Raw genomic sequence first — 13,288 nt, forward strand, 5'->3', positions numbered from 1 at the left:
GGACAGAGACTGTGTCCAACCCGATTATCTTGTAGCTATCCTAGCTATGTGCCTGCCACATAGTAAGCACTTAACAAATACCATTAGAAAAACAGTGAGTGTTTAATAGAATCCATTGATTGGTTGAAGGAAGGAGGGGGCTCGGAAAGTGGAGGAAAAAAAACAACCCAGGGCCGCAAATGTTGTTAGGTCCCAAGAAGATGGAAGTGGGAAGTGGAAATTCCTGGGAGATGTTGCCAAGAAGGCTGAGTGTCACTGGGTGAATAACCAAGAGTCCATCTGTGGCTTTATGGCAGCGATTTCACGGGGGTGGTAATTTCTAGGTTTAATAACTTCCAGATGGGGATCATGACCTAGCCTGAGTCTTCCATAGTAAGGAAAGAGCACATAATAAAAATAACGATAATTATGGTATCTCTCAAGTGCTTACTATATGCCAGGCACTGAACTAAGCGCAGGGGTGGATACAAGCAAATCGGGTTGAACACAGTCCCAGTCCCACGTGAGGCTCACGGTCTCGATCCCCATTTTACAGACGAGATAACTGAGGCCCAGAGAAGTGAAGTGACTTGCCCAATGTTACACAGCAGACAAGTGGTGGAGCCTGAATTAGAACCCAGGACCTTCTGACTCCCAGGCCTTTCTTTCCACTTACGCATCCCAAGGATGGGTTTTCCACAGCTGTTCAGTGTTTGGCAGCAGGGAATCTGTGGGAAGAGAGATGTAGTCTAGTGGATAGAGCATGGGCCTGGGAGTCAGAAGGACCTGGGTTCTAATTCAACTCCACCACATGTCTGCTGTGTGACTTTGGGGAAGTCACTTCACTTCTCTGGGCTTCAGTTCCCTCATCTGTAAAATGGAGATTAAGACTGTGAGCCCCATGTGGGACATGGACTGAGTCCAGCCTGATTAGCTTGTATCTAACCCAGTGCTTAGTAAAGTGTCTGGCACAAAGTAAGTGCTTAACAGATGCCACTAAAAATAAATAAATAAAAAAGAGACCGGGAGATGACCTCTCACCTCTTTTTCCAATCTCTCCTCTCTGATCTGGGGCCGATGACCCAAAAAGAAGGCAGAAGACTGTTTTCCAGCTGTTTTTAGGAATTATCCTCCTCCCTTGGGAAAATGTCATATCCCGTTGTCCCTACAGCAGTTGATCTCTCACCCCACCAGCTCTGGTTTTCTTCATCCAGGATTTTCTTTCTAATCCAGTTTCCTGTTTTAATAATCTGCACTCGCCCTATCCTAATTTGTCCCCATTTCAACCCAGGCAACAGGTACTCTCTGGCCTCTGAGACCAGACTTTTTACCCCCCCAATTTAGCTCACTGAACTGCTTCGCTTCAGCTACCAAATTTCCACCCTTCCTTATGATCTCTGCTTTAAGTCTCCATTTCTAAATTCCTCTGTTTAAAGTAAACAGTTTATTCATTTCATCTGTTTTCCTAAAGGTCAGCCAAAGGTGCGAACTTTTCTCTGTGAGCATGGGGACGAAAAGTGGGTGGGGATTTTGGGGAGAGGGAAAGATAAAAATAATGATATAATAATAATTATGGTACTTGTTAAGCGCTTACTTTGTGCCAGGCACTGTCTCACGTGGGGCTCACGGTCTCAATCCCCGCTTTACAGATGAGGCAACTGAGGCCCAGAGAAGTGAAGTGACTTGCCCAAGGTCACACAGCAAACAAGTGGCAGAGCCAGGATTAGAAGCCATATACTAATCTAAATCAATAAATTACAGCTAAGTACATAAGTGCTGTGGGTCTGAAAGGGAGGATGAATAAAGGGAGCCAAGCACAATGCACTAAATGTGGCGTAGATGCAGTAATACTAGTTGTGTTTTTTTGTTAAGCACTTACTATGTGCCAAGGACTGTACTAAGCGCCGGGATAGACACGAGATCATCAGGTCAGACACAGTTCCTGCCCCACACAGGGCTGAGTCTAAGAGGGAAGAAGGAGGATTCATCCCATTATCCCATGGAGTGGACACCTTTGAAGTAAACTTTATATCAGAGGAACCGTTCCACCTTTTTCAAACCTCGTGGACAATAAAGCACGATGCCACGCTGGTTTCCTGGGTGGGGAAGGACACGCCCTGGGTTCAGAAGATAATTTTAGCCGCCCATCCTGCGAGGCCCCGCTGCCCTGACCTAAATAATCCCACTCCTGCCTTGTTTCTGTCCACCAGCTGCATGCAGAGATTTATATTTGTTGCCAGGGCATTTCGCTTGAGGATTATGAGCTAAGACAAGACCCCAGCGTCAGAGAACACTCGAGAACCACCCACTAATATAAACCCATGAAACCCTTCAGGGCACAGAGGTAGGAGCAGCCAAACCAGAAAGAAAGAAAATATTTATCTCTCCGCCCAAGCAGGAGAGAGCATTCTCTTTCTGGCTTGGGCTGTTGGGTATCGAGCCAAGTTCTGCCACCCCAGGAGGACATAAAATTCTTTGTTGCTTGGAAGGCAGGCGTAGGAGGGGGTTCGAGATGACTCTTAGTACCGAGTCCAATTTATAGTAGAAACCAGTTGAGCCACTGCGTGATTTCACTGGCCACCTCCACCCTCTCTCCGGTTGGGAGCTGCAGCCAAGCACCAGGCCAGGGCTGGATCTCCCCTCTCCTTTTTCTGGACACCCTCCCAGACCCAAGCTTCTCTTTCCCTTCGTCGGACACTCTCCACCGACCTTAAAATTCTCTCTTTCTTCACCAACTAGGGTCTCACGTCTCGCACGGCCTAGCAGAAAGAGTAGGTGGCACTAAAATGTCTGCTAAGTAAAGCATGGCGTATGGATACAGCCCGGGTGTCAGAGGACCTGGGTTCTAATCTGGGTCCGTCACTCGTCTGCTGTATGACCTGGGGCAAGTCACTTCACTTCCCTGGGCCTCCCGTTACCTTATCTGTAAAATGGGGATGAAGACTGTGAGCTCTCCACCTCCCAGCCCCACGGCACTTACGTACATATCTGTAATATGTCTGTCTGTCTCCCCCGATTAGACCGTAAGCCCGTCAAATGGCAGGGACTGTCTCTGTTGCCGACTTGTTCATTCCAAGCGCTTAGTACAGTGCTCTGCACATAGTAAGCGCTCAATACATGCTATTGAATACTATTGAATAATGTATTTATTTATATTAATGTCTGTCTCCCCCTCTAGACGGTAAGCTCGTTGTGGGCAGGGAACATGTCTGTTATATCTTTATTCTGTATTCTCAATCATTCATTCATTCATTCGTATTTATTGAGGGCTTAACTGTGTGCACAGCACTGTACTCAGCGCTTGGAAGAGTACAATATAATAAGCAGTCACATTCCTTGCCCACAATGAACTTATAGTCTCCAAGCGCTTAGTACAGGGTACTTAGCACCCAGTAAGCGCTCAATACATATGACTGACTGACCGTGGGAGAGGGACTGTGTCTAACCTGGTTATCTTATATCCACCCCAACGCATAGTATAGTGTCTGGCCCAGAGTAAACTCTTAACAAATACCATAAAAAAAAAAAATAAAAAACAGGGGTCACAATACTCCTTTGTACAATTTCCTTCCTCACCTACCCCTTCCTGCCTCATCATCTCCTCCCTCTTCTCCTCCTCCTTCCATTAACTCACCCCTTGCCCTCTCCCTCCACACCCCCCCCCCCACGGCCCAACCAAAGTTGCCTCTTGCTCATTCTACCCTGAATCCTCTGGGGAAACTTCCCCTGAACCCAGGCATGTTTGCTGATCCTCCGGCTTAACCTGGCCAAGCCCCTGTGTTTGCGTGGGGCGCTCTCCCTAACGCTTACTCATGCCAGAAGTCTAACGTGTTGGAAGAAATAATAAAAATAAACATGGTGTTGCAAGACTCGGTAATTAAGCGTACCAATTTTTCAACTCACCATCGTCCGAAGAGGATGTAAGTTTGTTATGCTGCTGCTATATCATTTCCTCTGCTGGAGGGGTAAGAATCATAAGTAATCAATGGTATTTAATGAGCACCTGTTATACGCAGAATGCCAAGCGTGGCTCACTGGATAGAGCACGGGCCTGGGAGTCAGAAGGACCTGGGTCCTAATCCCTGCTCCACCACATATCTGCTTTGGGATCATGGGCGAATCACTTCATTTCTCTGGGCCTCAGTTACCTCATCTGGAAAATGGGGATTTAGACTGTGAGCCCTCTGTGGGACAGAGATTGTGTCCAGCCTGATTAGCTTGTATCTACAGAAGTGCTTGAGATACGGCTCGGTGTAGTGAACAGAGCACAGACCTGGGTGTAGGAAGGTCATGGGTTCCAATCCAGGCTCCACCACTGTCTGCTGGGTGACCTTGGGAAAGTCACTTCACTTCTCTGGGGCTCAGTTCCCTCAGCTGTAAAATGGGGATTGAAATTGTAAACCCGCTGTGGGACAGGGACTGTGTCCAACTCGGTTTGCTTGTATCCACCCCAACGCTGAGTACAGTGCTTGACATATCATAAGTGCTTAACAAATATCACAATTATTATTATTATCATTACAATGCCTGGCACATGGCAAGCTCTTAACATATACAAAAAAAACCCCACCAAAAAACCAAACCCAAACCCAAAAAACTAGGTTAAGCAATTAGGAAAATAGCAGAGAGGTAGAAAAATGCTAATTCTACAACTCCAACATCCTTATCATTGGCATTAAGACTTCTCCACCAGCTGACCATCTTTCACATCTACCCTCTTCACCCTCTGGACTATAAACTCATTGTGGGCAGGGAACGTGTCAACCAACTCTGTTACAGTGCTTTGCACATAGCAGGCGCTTAATATATACCATAATTATTATTATACTGTAATCTCTCAAGAGCTTAATACGGTGCTCTGCACACAGTAAGTGCTCAATAAATACTATTGACTGACTGATAGATCCCAGCTTACACTCTTAGCTTCTCCCAAATTAATCTCCCAGCTCTCAACCCTCCGCTGCCAGAACAAAGCTCTCCCTATCTTCCAAGCCCTCCTGAAATCCCAACTCCTCCAGGAAGCCTTCTCTGATTAATCCATTAAGAAGCATCGATTGCAACAGTCCCCTGAGCGATTTTGCATCCGAACCTTTTCTCAGAGTAGATACTGGTGTTATTTAGCAATCTACACTCACTACTTCCTCATTCACCTATTATGTCCTTCCCAACTCTTGCTATTTCCAGTCCATACCCTTGTTCTCCCTCCTACTCCCTATATTTCTAAATAGATTGTCCACTCCTTGAGAACATGGAACATGGGTGGTTCTTCTTGTGCTTTCCCAGATGCTCAGCACAGACCTCTGCACAGAGTAATTAACTTGTATCTACCCCAGTGTTTAGAACAGTGTCTGCCACGTACCTTAACAAGGGGCGCTCAATAAACCCCATGGATGGATTGAGGGATTCAGTGATTGAGACCCAGTAACTCTACTTTGGTCTGTGATGGTTCGTTCTTTGCCATTCAAAGCGAGGGACAAGCAGACGCAGACTGTCAGCTCGTTGTGGGCAGGGAATGTTTCCATTTGTTAATGTATTGTACTCTCCCAAGCACTTAGTACAGTGCTCTGCACACAGTAAGCACTCAATAAATATGATCGGTTGACTGTGCAACGAGGATAGAGGGTGTCAGTAGCTCCATTAGAATCAGAACGTTTTTTCCAGCGGACAGTCTCCGAGACTCTAAACAGATGAGACTGAAGAATTCGGTTTACTCTCCAAAATACCATGTTTATTCTTGCACTGTGTCCTTAGCACATTATAAAAACTCCACTTCCCAGTAATCGCGAGCATGGGAAACTGGAAGTATTTCTACGTGCAGTTCAAGAAGTGAAAATGTAGCCTCTGAGCCTAGCAACTTGGCATCTCATCCTGAAAACTCTCAGAAGGGATATCACTAATCTATTCCTCTCCCATCATCCGAGAAAAGAAGAGTGACTTTAGAATTGGGGAGGGCGGGGGGACGGGTGAATTAATCACAGTTATAGCTGAAGAAGAGTTTGGAGGGTGAGGGGGAGAAGGGTTAGGCTGGAAGTTTAAATCCTTAGGTCGCTCTTGGATTCCCGTTTGTTCTGGGAAAACTTCAAGACCAGGTCAAGGAGCATGAGGACTAATTCGAGGAAAGACAACACTCAGGAGGGAGGAAATATTTAGAAACTGCATCTCTTAAACTGTGAATTCCATTCGTTGATGAGTCAGTTGGCTGGGGAAGATCCCTGGAAGTAAAAGAGGTGAAGAAAGTTGGGGCATTTTCAATTCCTATTTGTGCAGCTAGAGACAGGGTGTCCAGTAATCCCAACTGGAGCACAGATAGGGGACAGAATGTTTGATATTGATCAAAGGTTTAAAACCAAGACAGAACAGTCCCTTCAATCTCATGTTTACTTAACTTTTTTTTAATATCTTGAAACCTTGTCAAAAGCCTGTTGAAAATCTAAATCTGCGTTACCTAAATATTGTCCTCTATTCACACGATAGCAATAATTGCACTATTTGTTAAACGCTTCTTATGTGCCGAGCACTGTACTAAAAGCTGGGGTAGATACGAGATAACCAGGACACGCACGGTTCCTTCCCACATGGGGCTCATAGTCCGGACAGGAAGGAGAAGTATTGCATCCCCGTTTCACAGATGAGGGAAATGAGGCCCGGAGAAGTGAAGTGACTTGCCCAAGGTCACACAGCTGGCAAGTGGCAGAGCCGGGATGGGGACCCAGGTTCTCTGATTCCCAGGCCTGTGATCTTTTCACCAGGCCCTGCTCACTAACCCCTTCAAAGAACTCCAGCAGATTTTCGGCAGAGCGGATAGAGCACGGGGGTGGGAGTCCGATGGTCATGGGCTCTAATCCCGGCTCCTCCATGTGTCTGCTGTGTGACCTTGGGCAAGCCACTTCACTTCCCTGGACCTCAGTTACCTCACCTGGAAAATGGGGATGGAGACTGTGAGCCCCATATGGAACAAGGAACTGTGCCTAACCCGATTTGCTTGTCTCAGCGCTTAGTATGGCGCCGGACACCTAAAAAGCGCTTAACAAATACCGTAATTCTTATTATTAGTTCTGATAGACGTTACAGGATGTTATAGTATTCCCCCTGAGAGCGTGCAACTTAACTTTAAACCCAGCCTAGGCCCTGGGAGACTGGCAGTTTGCCAGTGCAACTGTTAGAAGAAGATTTCCAGAGGTGATGTGGGAAATTGTGACCCTCGGGGGCTGACTTGCACCCTGGCAAAGATGATGAGAAAGTGAAGGAAAGCCGGCACTAGAACCCAGGTCCCTCTGACTCCCAGGCCCGTGTTCTATCCACTGAGCCACGCTGCTTCTCTTCTTGAGCATTTACTGTGTGTAGAGCACTGTACTAAGCATTTAAGTCAACTCCCACAGGGCATAGAAACAACAGCAAATCAGCAGGTAGGGATGCAGCTCATTATAAAGTGCTTGTGAGATTTTAAGTGCAAAATCCACTGGTAGCCAAAGTGACTGCAGCTAAGTGCCCATAATCAGGCAATGAGAGCCATGAGAAGTACAATCGAACAATATAACAGACAGAATCCCTCCCACCATTGAGCTTACAGTCTACAGCTACACATCAAGGAGTGATCATCCTGACATAAATGTAGGAAAGAGAAGGAACATTTTTAGACCCAACAATTTTTTTTTGATGATGATGATGGTATTTCTTAAGCGCTTACTGTTCTTAAGCGCTTGGGGTAGATACAAGGTGACAAGGTGGTCCCACTTGGGGCTCACAGTCTTCACCCCCATTTTACAGATGAGGGAACTGAGGCCCAGAGAAGTGAAGTGACTTGCCCAAAGTCACACAGCTGACAAGTGGCGGAGCTAGGATTAGAACCCACAACCTCTGACTCCCAAGCCCGGACTCTTGCCACTAAGCCGTGCTGCTTCTCTTTTTATTTCTAAGATGTCCGGGGACGATCTGTCTCAGGACAAAGCTGGGCAGGGGTCATGTCCACCAACTTTATTGTTATACTGCACCCCGCCAAGCTTTCAGTACAGTGCTCTGCATAGAGTAAACGCTCAATAAATTCCCCTGATGAACAGAATATCAATCATCATAACGGAATAGGAAGATTTTGGAGAGTAAGGAACAAGTGAGGTAAAATACGGTAGATCTGAAAGTTTCAGTGTCTTTAGTAATTTTTAAAATGTGTTGTGGTTTCGGGGGAGGTTGTTTGACAGCATGTTTCCAGGTTAGGGTTCCAGATACACGGTCGCCCTCTGCCTCCCTCTGGTTAGTGAGCAGAATAACACGGGACCTAAAATGTTCATCCTGACCAATAAATTATTACTTTTCCTATTAGTAGAGGAAGCAGTGATGGTATTTAATAAGCACTTACTGTGTATAGACCACTGAGTGCTGGGAAGCAATAATAATAATAATGTTGGTATTTGTTAAGCGCTTACTATGTGCAGAGCACTGTTCTAAGCGCCGGGGTAGATACAGGGTCATCAGGTTGTCCCACGTGAGGCTTACGGTTAATCCCCATTTTACAGATGAGGTAACTGAGGCACAGAGAAGTCAAGTGACTTGCCCACAGTCACACAGCTGACAAGTGGCAGAGCCGGGAGTCGAACCATGACCTCTGACTCCGAAGCCCGGGCTCTTTCCACTAAACCACGCTGCTTCCACCCAGGGGGGAGTTAGACACGGTCATAGATCACTTCATTGGTATTTATTGAGCACTTGCTATGTGCAGAACACTGTTCTAAGCAATTGGGAAGCAGGGTGGACTGGTGGAAAGAGCTTGGGCCTGGGCGTCGGAGGACCTGCGTTCTAATCCCCACTTCACCACGTTCCTGCTGGGTGACCTGGGGCAAATCACTCAACTTCTCAGTGCCTCAGTTCCCTCATCAGCAAGATGGGGACTCAAAACCTGTTGTCCCTTCCTACTCAGACTGATAAGGTCCATGTGGGACCTGATTATCTCGCATCTACCCCAGTGCCTAGAACAGGGCTTGGCCCAGAGTAAGGTCTTAACAAATACTGTTATTATTATTGAGCGAGGACAACATAACAGTTGTTATGTCTAAGGTCACCCATGACCCATGACCTCCTTCTTGCCAAATCCAATGGCTCCTACTCCATTCTGATCCTCCTTGACCTCTCTGCTGCCTTTGACACTGTCGACCATCCCCTCCTCCTCCGTACCTTATCTCACCTTGGCTTCACGGACTCTGTCCTCTCCTGGTTCTCCTCTTACCTCTCTGGCCGATCATTCTCGGTCTCCTACGCTGGAGCCTCCTCCCCCTCCCATCCTTTAACTGTTGGAGTTCCTCAAGGGTCAGTTCTTGGCCCTCTTCTGTTCTCCATTTACACTCACTCCCTCGGTGAACTCATCCGCTCTCACGGCTTTGACTACCATCTCTACGCAGATGACACGCAGATCTACATCTCCGCCCCTGTCCTCTCCCCCTCCCTTCAGGCTCGCATCTCCTCCTGCCTCCGGGACGTCTCCACCTGGATGTCGGCCCGCCACCTAAAACTCAACATGAGCAAGACTGAGCTCCTCATCTTCCCTCCCAAGCCCGGTCCGCTCCCAGACTTCTCCATCACCGTGGATGGCACGACCATCCTTCCCGTCCCGCAGGCCCGCAATCTCGGTGTCATCCTTGACTCGTCCCTCTCGTTCACCCCACACATCCTATCCGTTACCAAGACCTGCCGGTTTCACCTCTACAATATCGCCAAGATCCGCCCTTTCCTCTCCACCCAAACGGCTACCTTACTATTACAGGCTCTCGTTATATCCCGGCTAGACTACTGTCTGTCAGAGCCTTCTCTCTGACCTCCCTTCCTCCTCTCTCGCCCCGCTCCGGTCTATTCTTCACTCCGCTGCCCGGCTCATCTTCCTGCAGAAACGATCTGGGCATGTCACTCCCCTTCTTAAACAACTCCAGTGGTTGCCTATCGACCTCCGCTCCAAACAAAAACTCCTCACTCTAGGCTTCAAGGCTCTCCATCACCTTGCCCCTTCCTACCTCTCCTCCCTTCTCTCTTTCTACCGCCCACCCCGCACGCTCCGCTCTTCTGCCGCCCACCTCCTCGCCGTCCCTCGGTCTCGCCTATCCCGCCGTCGACCCCTGGGCCACGTCCTCCCGCGGTCCCGGAACGCCCTCCCTCCTCACCTCCGCCAAACTGATTCTCTTTCCCTCTTCAAAACCTTACTTAAAAATCACCTCCTCCAAGAGGCCTTCCCAGACTGAGCTCCTCTTCCCCCTCTACTCCCTCTGCCATCCCCCCTTTACCTCTCCGCAGCTAAAGCCTCATTTTCCCCTTTTCCCTCTGCTCCTCCACCTCTCCCTTCCCATCCCCACAGCACCGTACCCGTCCGCTCAACTGTATATATTTTCGTTACCCTATTTATTTTGTTAATGAATTGTACATCGCCTTGATTCTATTTAGTTGCCATTGTTTTTACGAGATGTTCTTCCCCTTGACGCTGTTTAGTGCCATTGTTCTTGTCTGTCCGTCTCCCCCGATTAGACTGTAAGCCCGTCAAACGGCAGGGACTGTCTCTATCTGTTGCCGACTTGTTCATCCCAAGCGCTTAGTACAGTGCTCTGCACATAGTAAGCGCTCAATAAATACTATTGAATGAATGAATGAATAACAGCCCTCTCGAGGTCGCAGCTGGAGAGTTTCCAGTCCTCTGCCAATCTCGGCTAAGGGAGGGAGAGTCAAGCAGAGGCCCGTCGGTTCCATTCCTAGCTTGGGCAGTGGTCAGAGAGTGGCAGGCCATCTGCTACAAGTCAAAACTCACCCGTGCCTGGCAGCAGCGGCACAGGAGAGAGTCGAGGGCGGAGACTCAACTTTAAGGCGCGGAAAGAGGCGATGGTAAATCACTTCTGGATTTTGACCAAGAAAACTCTACGATCCACTACCGGAACGATGGCAGATGGAGAACGGGGTGTTCTGGGAGAGATGTGTCCGTGGCGTCGCTTTGGGTCGTACGCGACTCGACGGCATAAGACAAAACAACAGAATTGGTAGACGCCTTCCCTCCCCACATGGGAGGTGAAGTGACTTGCCCAAATTCACACAGCTGATAAGTGGCAGACCCGGGATTAGACCTCACGACCTCTGACTCCCAAACCCGGGCTCTTTCCACCAAGCCAAGCTGTTTATTGTTGTGTTGTGGTCTCCCGAGCGCTTAGTGCAGTGCTTTGCATATAGTAGCGTTTAACAAATATGATTGAAAGAATACAATCTAACAGACACATTCCCGGCCCTCTAGAGGGGGAGACAAAGTCAAGTGACTTACCCAAGGTCACAGAGCCGGCAGGTGTCAGAGCCGGAATTCCACTAGCTGCACTGCTTCTTGACATCTTGGGAGCCTTGAGGGGATCTTCCTTCAGTGGTATTAAGCTCTTACAGTGTGTCAAGCACAGTACTGAATCCTGGAGTAAATACAAGATGGTTAAGTTGAGCAGAGTCCAGGTCCCACACGGGGCTCACAGTTTTCATCCCCATTTTCCAGATGAGGCCCAGAGAAGTGAGTGACTTGTCCAAGCTCACACAGCAGACAAGTGGTGGAGTTAGGATTAGAACCCAGGTCCTTCTGACTCCCAGGCTACTTGCCCTCTGCCAGCAGCACAAACCCGCCCCGGTCCTGTGGGATTGGAAGTTTGAGTCCTTTCCCCCCAGCAGCAGACAGACTCTAAGCCCGCCCCTTCCCCGGAAGGCTTATTAATCAATCATCTTTATTGAGCTCTTAATCTATTAAGTGCTTGGGTGTGTGCAATACAACAGATTTAGCAGAACAGAATGCCCACAGCGAGCTCATTTTCACTTTCAACGAGTTCATTTTCACTTTCACTCCCCGATCAAGCCCATCGAGGCAGGAAGCAACGTGACCTAGTGGATAAAGCCTGGATCTGGGAATCAGAAGGCCCTACCGCTGTGTGTCTTGGGCCGGTCGCGTCGCTTCTCTGTGCCTCGGTTCCCTCATCTGTAAAATGGGGATTAAAGCTTTGAGTCCTTTGTGAGGCAGGGATTGTGTCCAACCTGACTGGCCTGGATTTCCGCCAGTGCTTAGAACGCTTCCTGGCACGTAGTAAGCACTTAATAAATACCACTGAACACCATAAATAATGCATGCCACTGGTTTGTCGGCTCAGCCCGGTAAGGAGGGATCAAGCAGAGAGATGATTGTGAATCTCTCCGGAGAGTGAACGCAGCTCGACGGCCCTGTACTAGATGTCTCATCAATCCATCAATCTGTCACCTGTTCCCTTTATTCATCCCTTCCCAGGCCCACAGCACTAATATCCATATCTCCCCCTCTAGACTGTGAGCTCCTCGTGGGCAGGGTATGTGTCCGATGCTATACTGCCCTCGCCCAAGCGCTTCGTACAGTGCTCTGCACATAGTAAGCGCTCAATAAATATGATTATTATTTCTATAATTTGTTTCTATTAATGTCTGTCTCCCCCTCTAGACTGTGTGCTCCTTGTGGGCGGGGCATGTGTCTGTTAGATTGTATTCTTTCAATTATATTTGTTAAACGCTACTAAGTGCTCCGGAGAGCACAACACAACAATAATCAGCTTGGCTTAGTGGAAAGAGCCCGGATTTGGGAGTCACAGGTCGTGAGGTCTAATCCTGGGTCCACCAGTTGTCAGCTGTGTGAATTTGGGCAAGTCACCTCACTTCCCCTCTGTTCCCTCATCTGTAAAATGGGGATGAAGACTGAGCCCCATGTGGGACAACCTCATTACCTTGTATCTAACTACCCCAGCGCTTAGAACAGTGCTTGGCACATGGTAAGAGCTTAACGAATACCATACTTACTATTATTATTATTAAACGGACACATTCCCTACCCACAACGAGTTTACAGGCTAGGAGGGGGGGCAGACATCACTAGAAAAGTACATTACAGCTATGTACATTACAGAGAGGGTCGGATATGTCCTCTCCCAAGCGCTTAGTACAGTGCTCTGCACCCAGTAAACACTCACTTAATACGATTGACAGATCGATCCCACGGGACGGATTAGCCTGGAGCGGAAAAAATAAGGTTGCCCCGGGGAAGGGAGGAAGGCCTATTCGGACTGGTCCATTCTGTCAAAGGGGGGGGGGCGCGTAGAAGAATGATGGTATTTGTTAAGCGCTTACGACGTGCAAAGCACTGTTCTAAACGCTGAATGGACCGGTCCATTCTGTCAGAGAAGGGGGGGCACACATGGACCGGTCCATTCTGTCAAAGAAGAGGGGGCACAAATGGATCGGTCCATTCTGTCAAAGAAGAGGGGGCACCTATGGATGGGTCCATTCTGTCGGGGAAGGGGGG

The 13,288-nt window shown here is 48.3% G+C and overlaps 1 long non-coding RNA gene across 1 annotated transcript in view; it reads right to left on the reverse strand.

Annotated features, from left to right (window-relative positions):
* The window catches only part of LOC114816240, a 27,019-nt gene extending 13,998 nt beyond the window's left edge, over positions 1 to 13,021 (reverse strand). Inside the window, exons 1-2 of the long non-coding RNA XR_003764002.2 lie at positions 12,957 to 13,021; positions 11,258 to 11,393 (exon numbers count right to left, since the gene is read on the reverse strand). This is a non-coding gene — a long non-coding RNA (uncharacterized LOC114816240). The remainder of the gene's footprint in view (positions 1 to 11,257; positions 11,394 to 12,956) is intronic.
* Positions 13,022 to 13,288: the final 267 nt, after the last annotated feature.

This window comes from Ornithorhynchus anatinus, chromosome 13, assembly GCF_004115215.2.
Source record: "Ornithorhynchus anatinus isolate Pmale09 chromosome 13, mOrnAna1.pri.v4, whole genome shotgun sequence".
NCBI lineage: Eukaryota > Metazoa > Chordata > Mammalia > Monotremata > Ornithorhynchidae > Ornithorhynchus > Ornithorhynchus anatinus.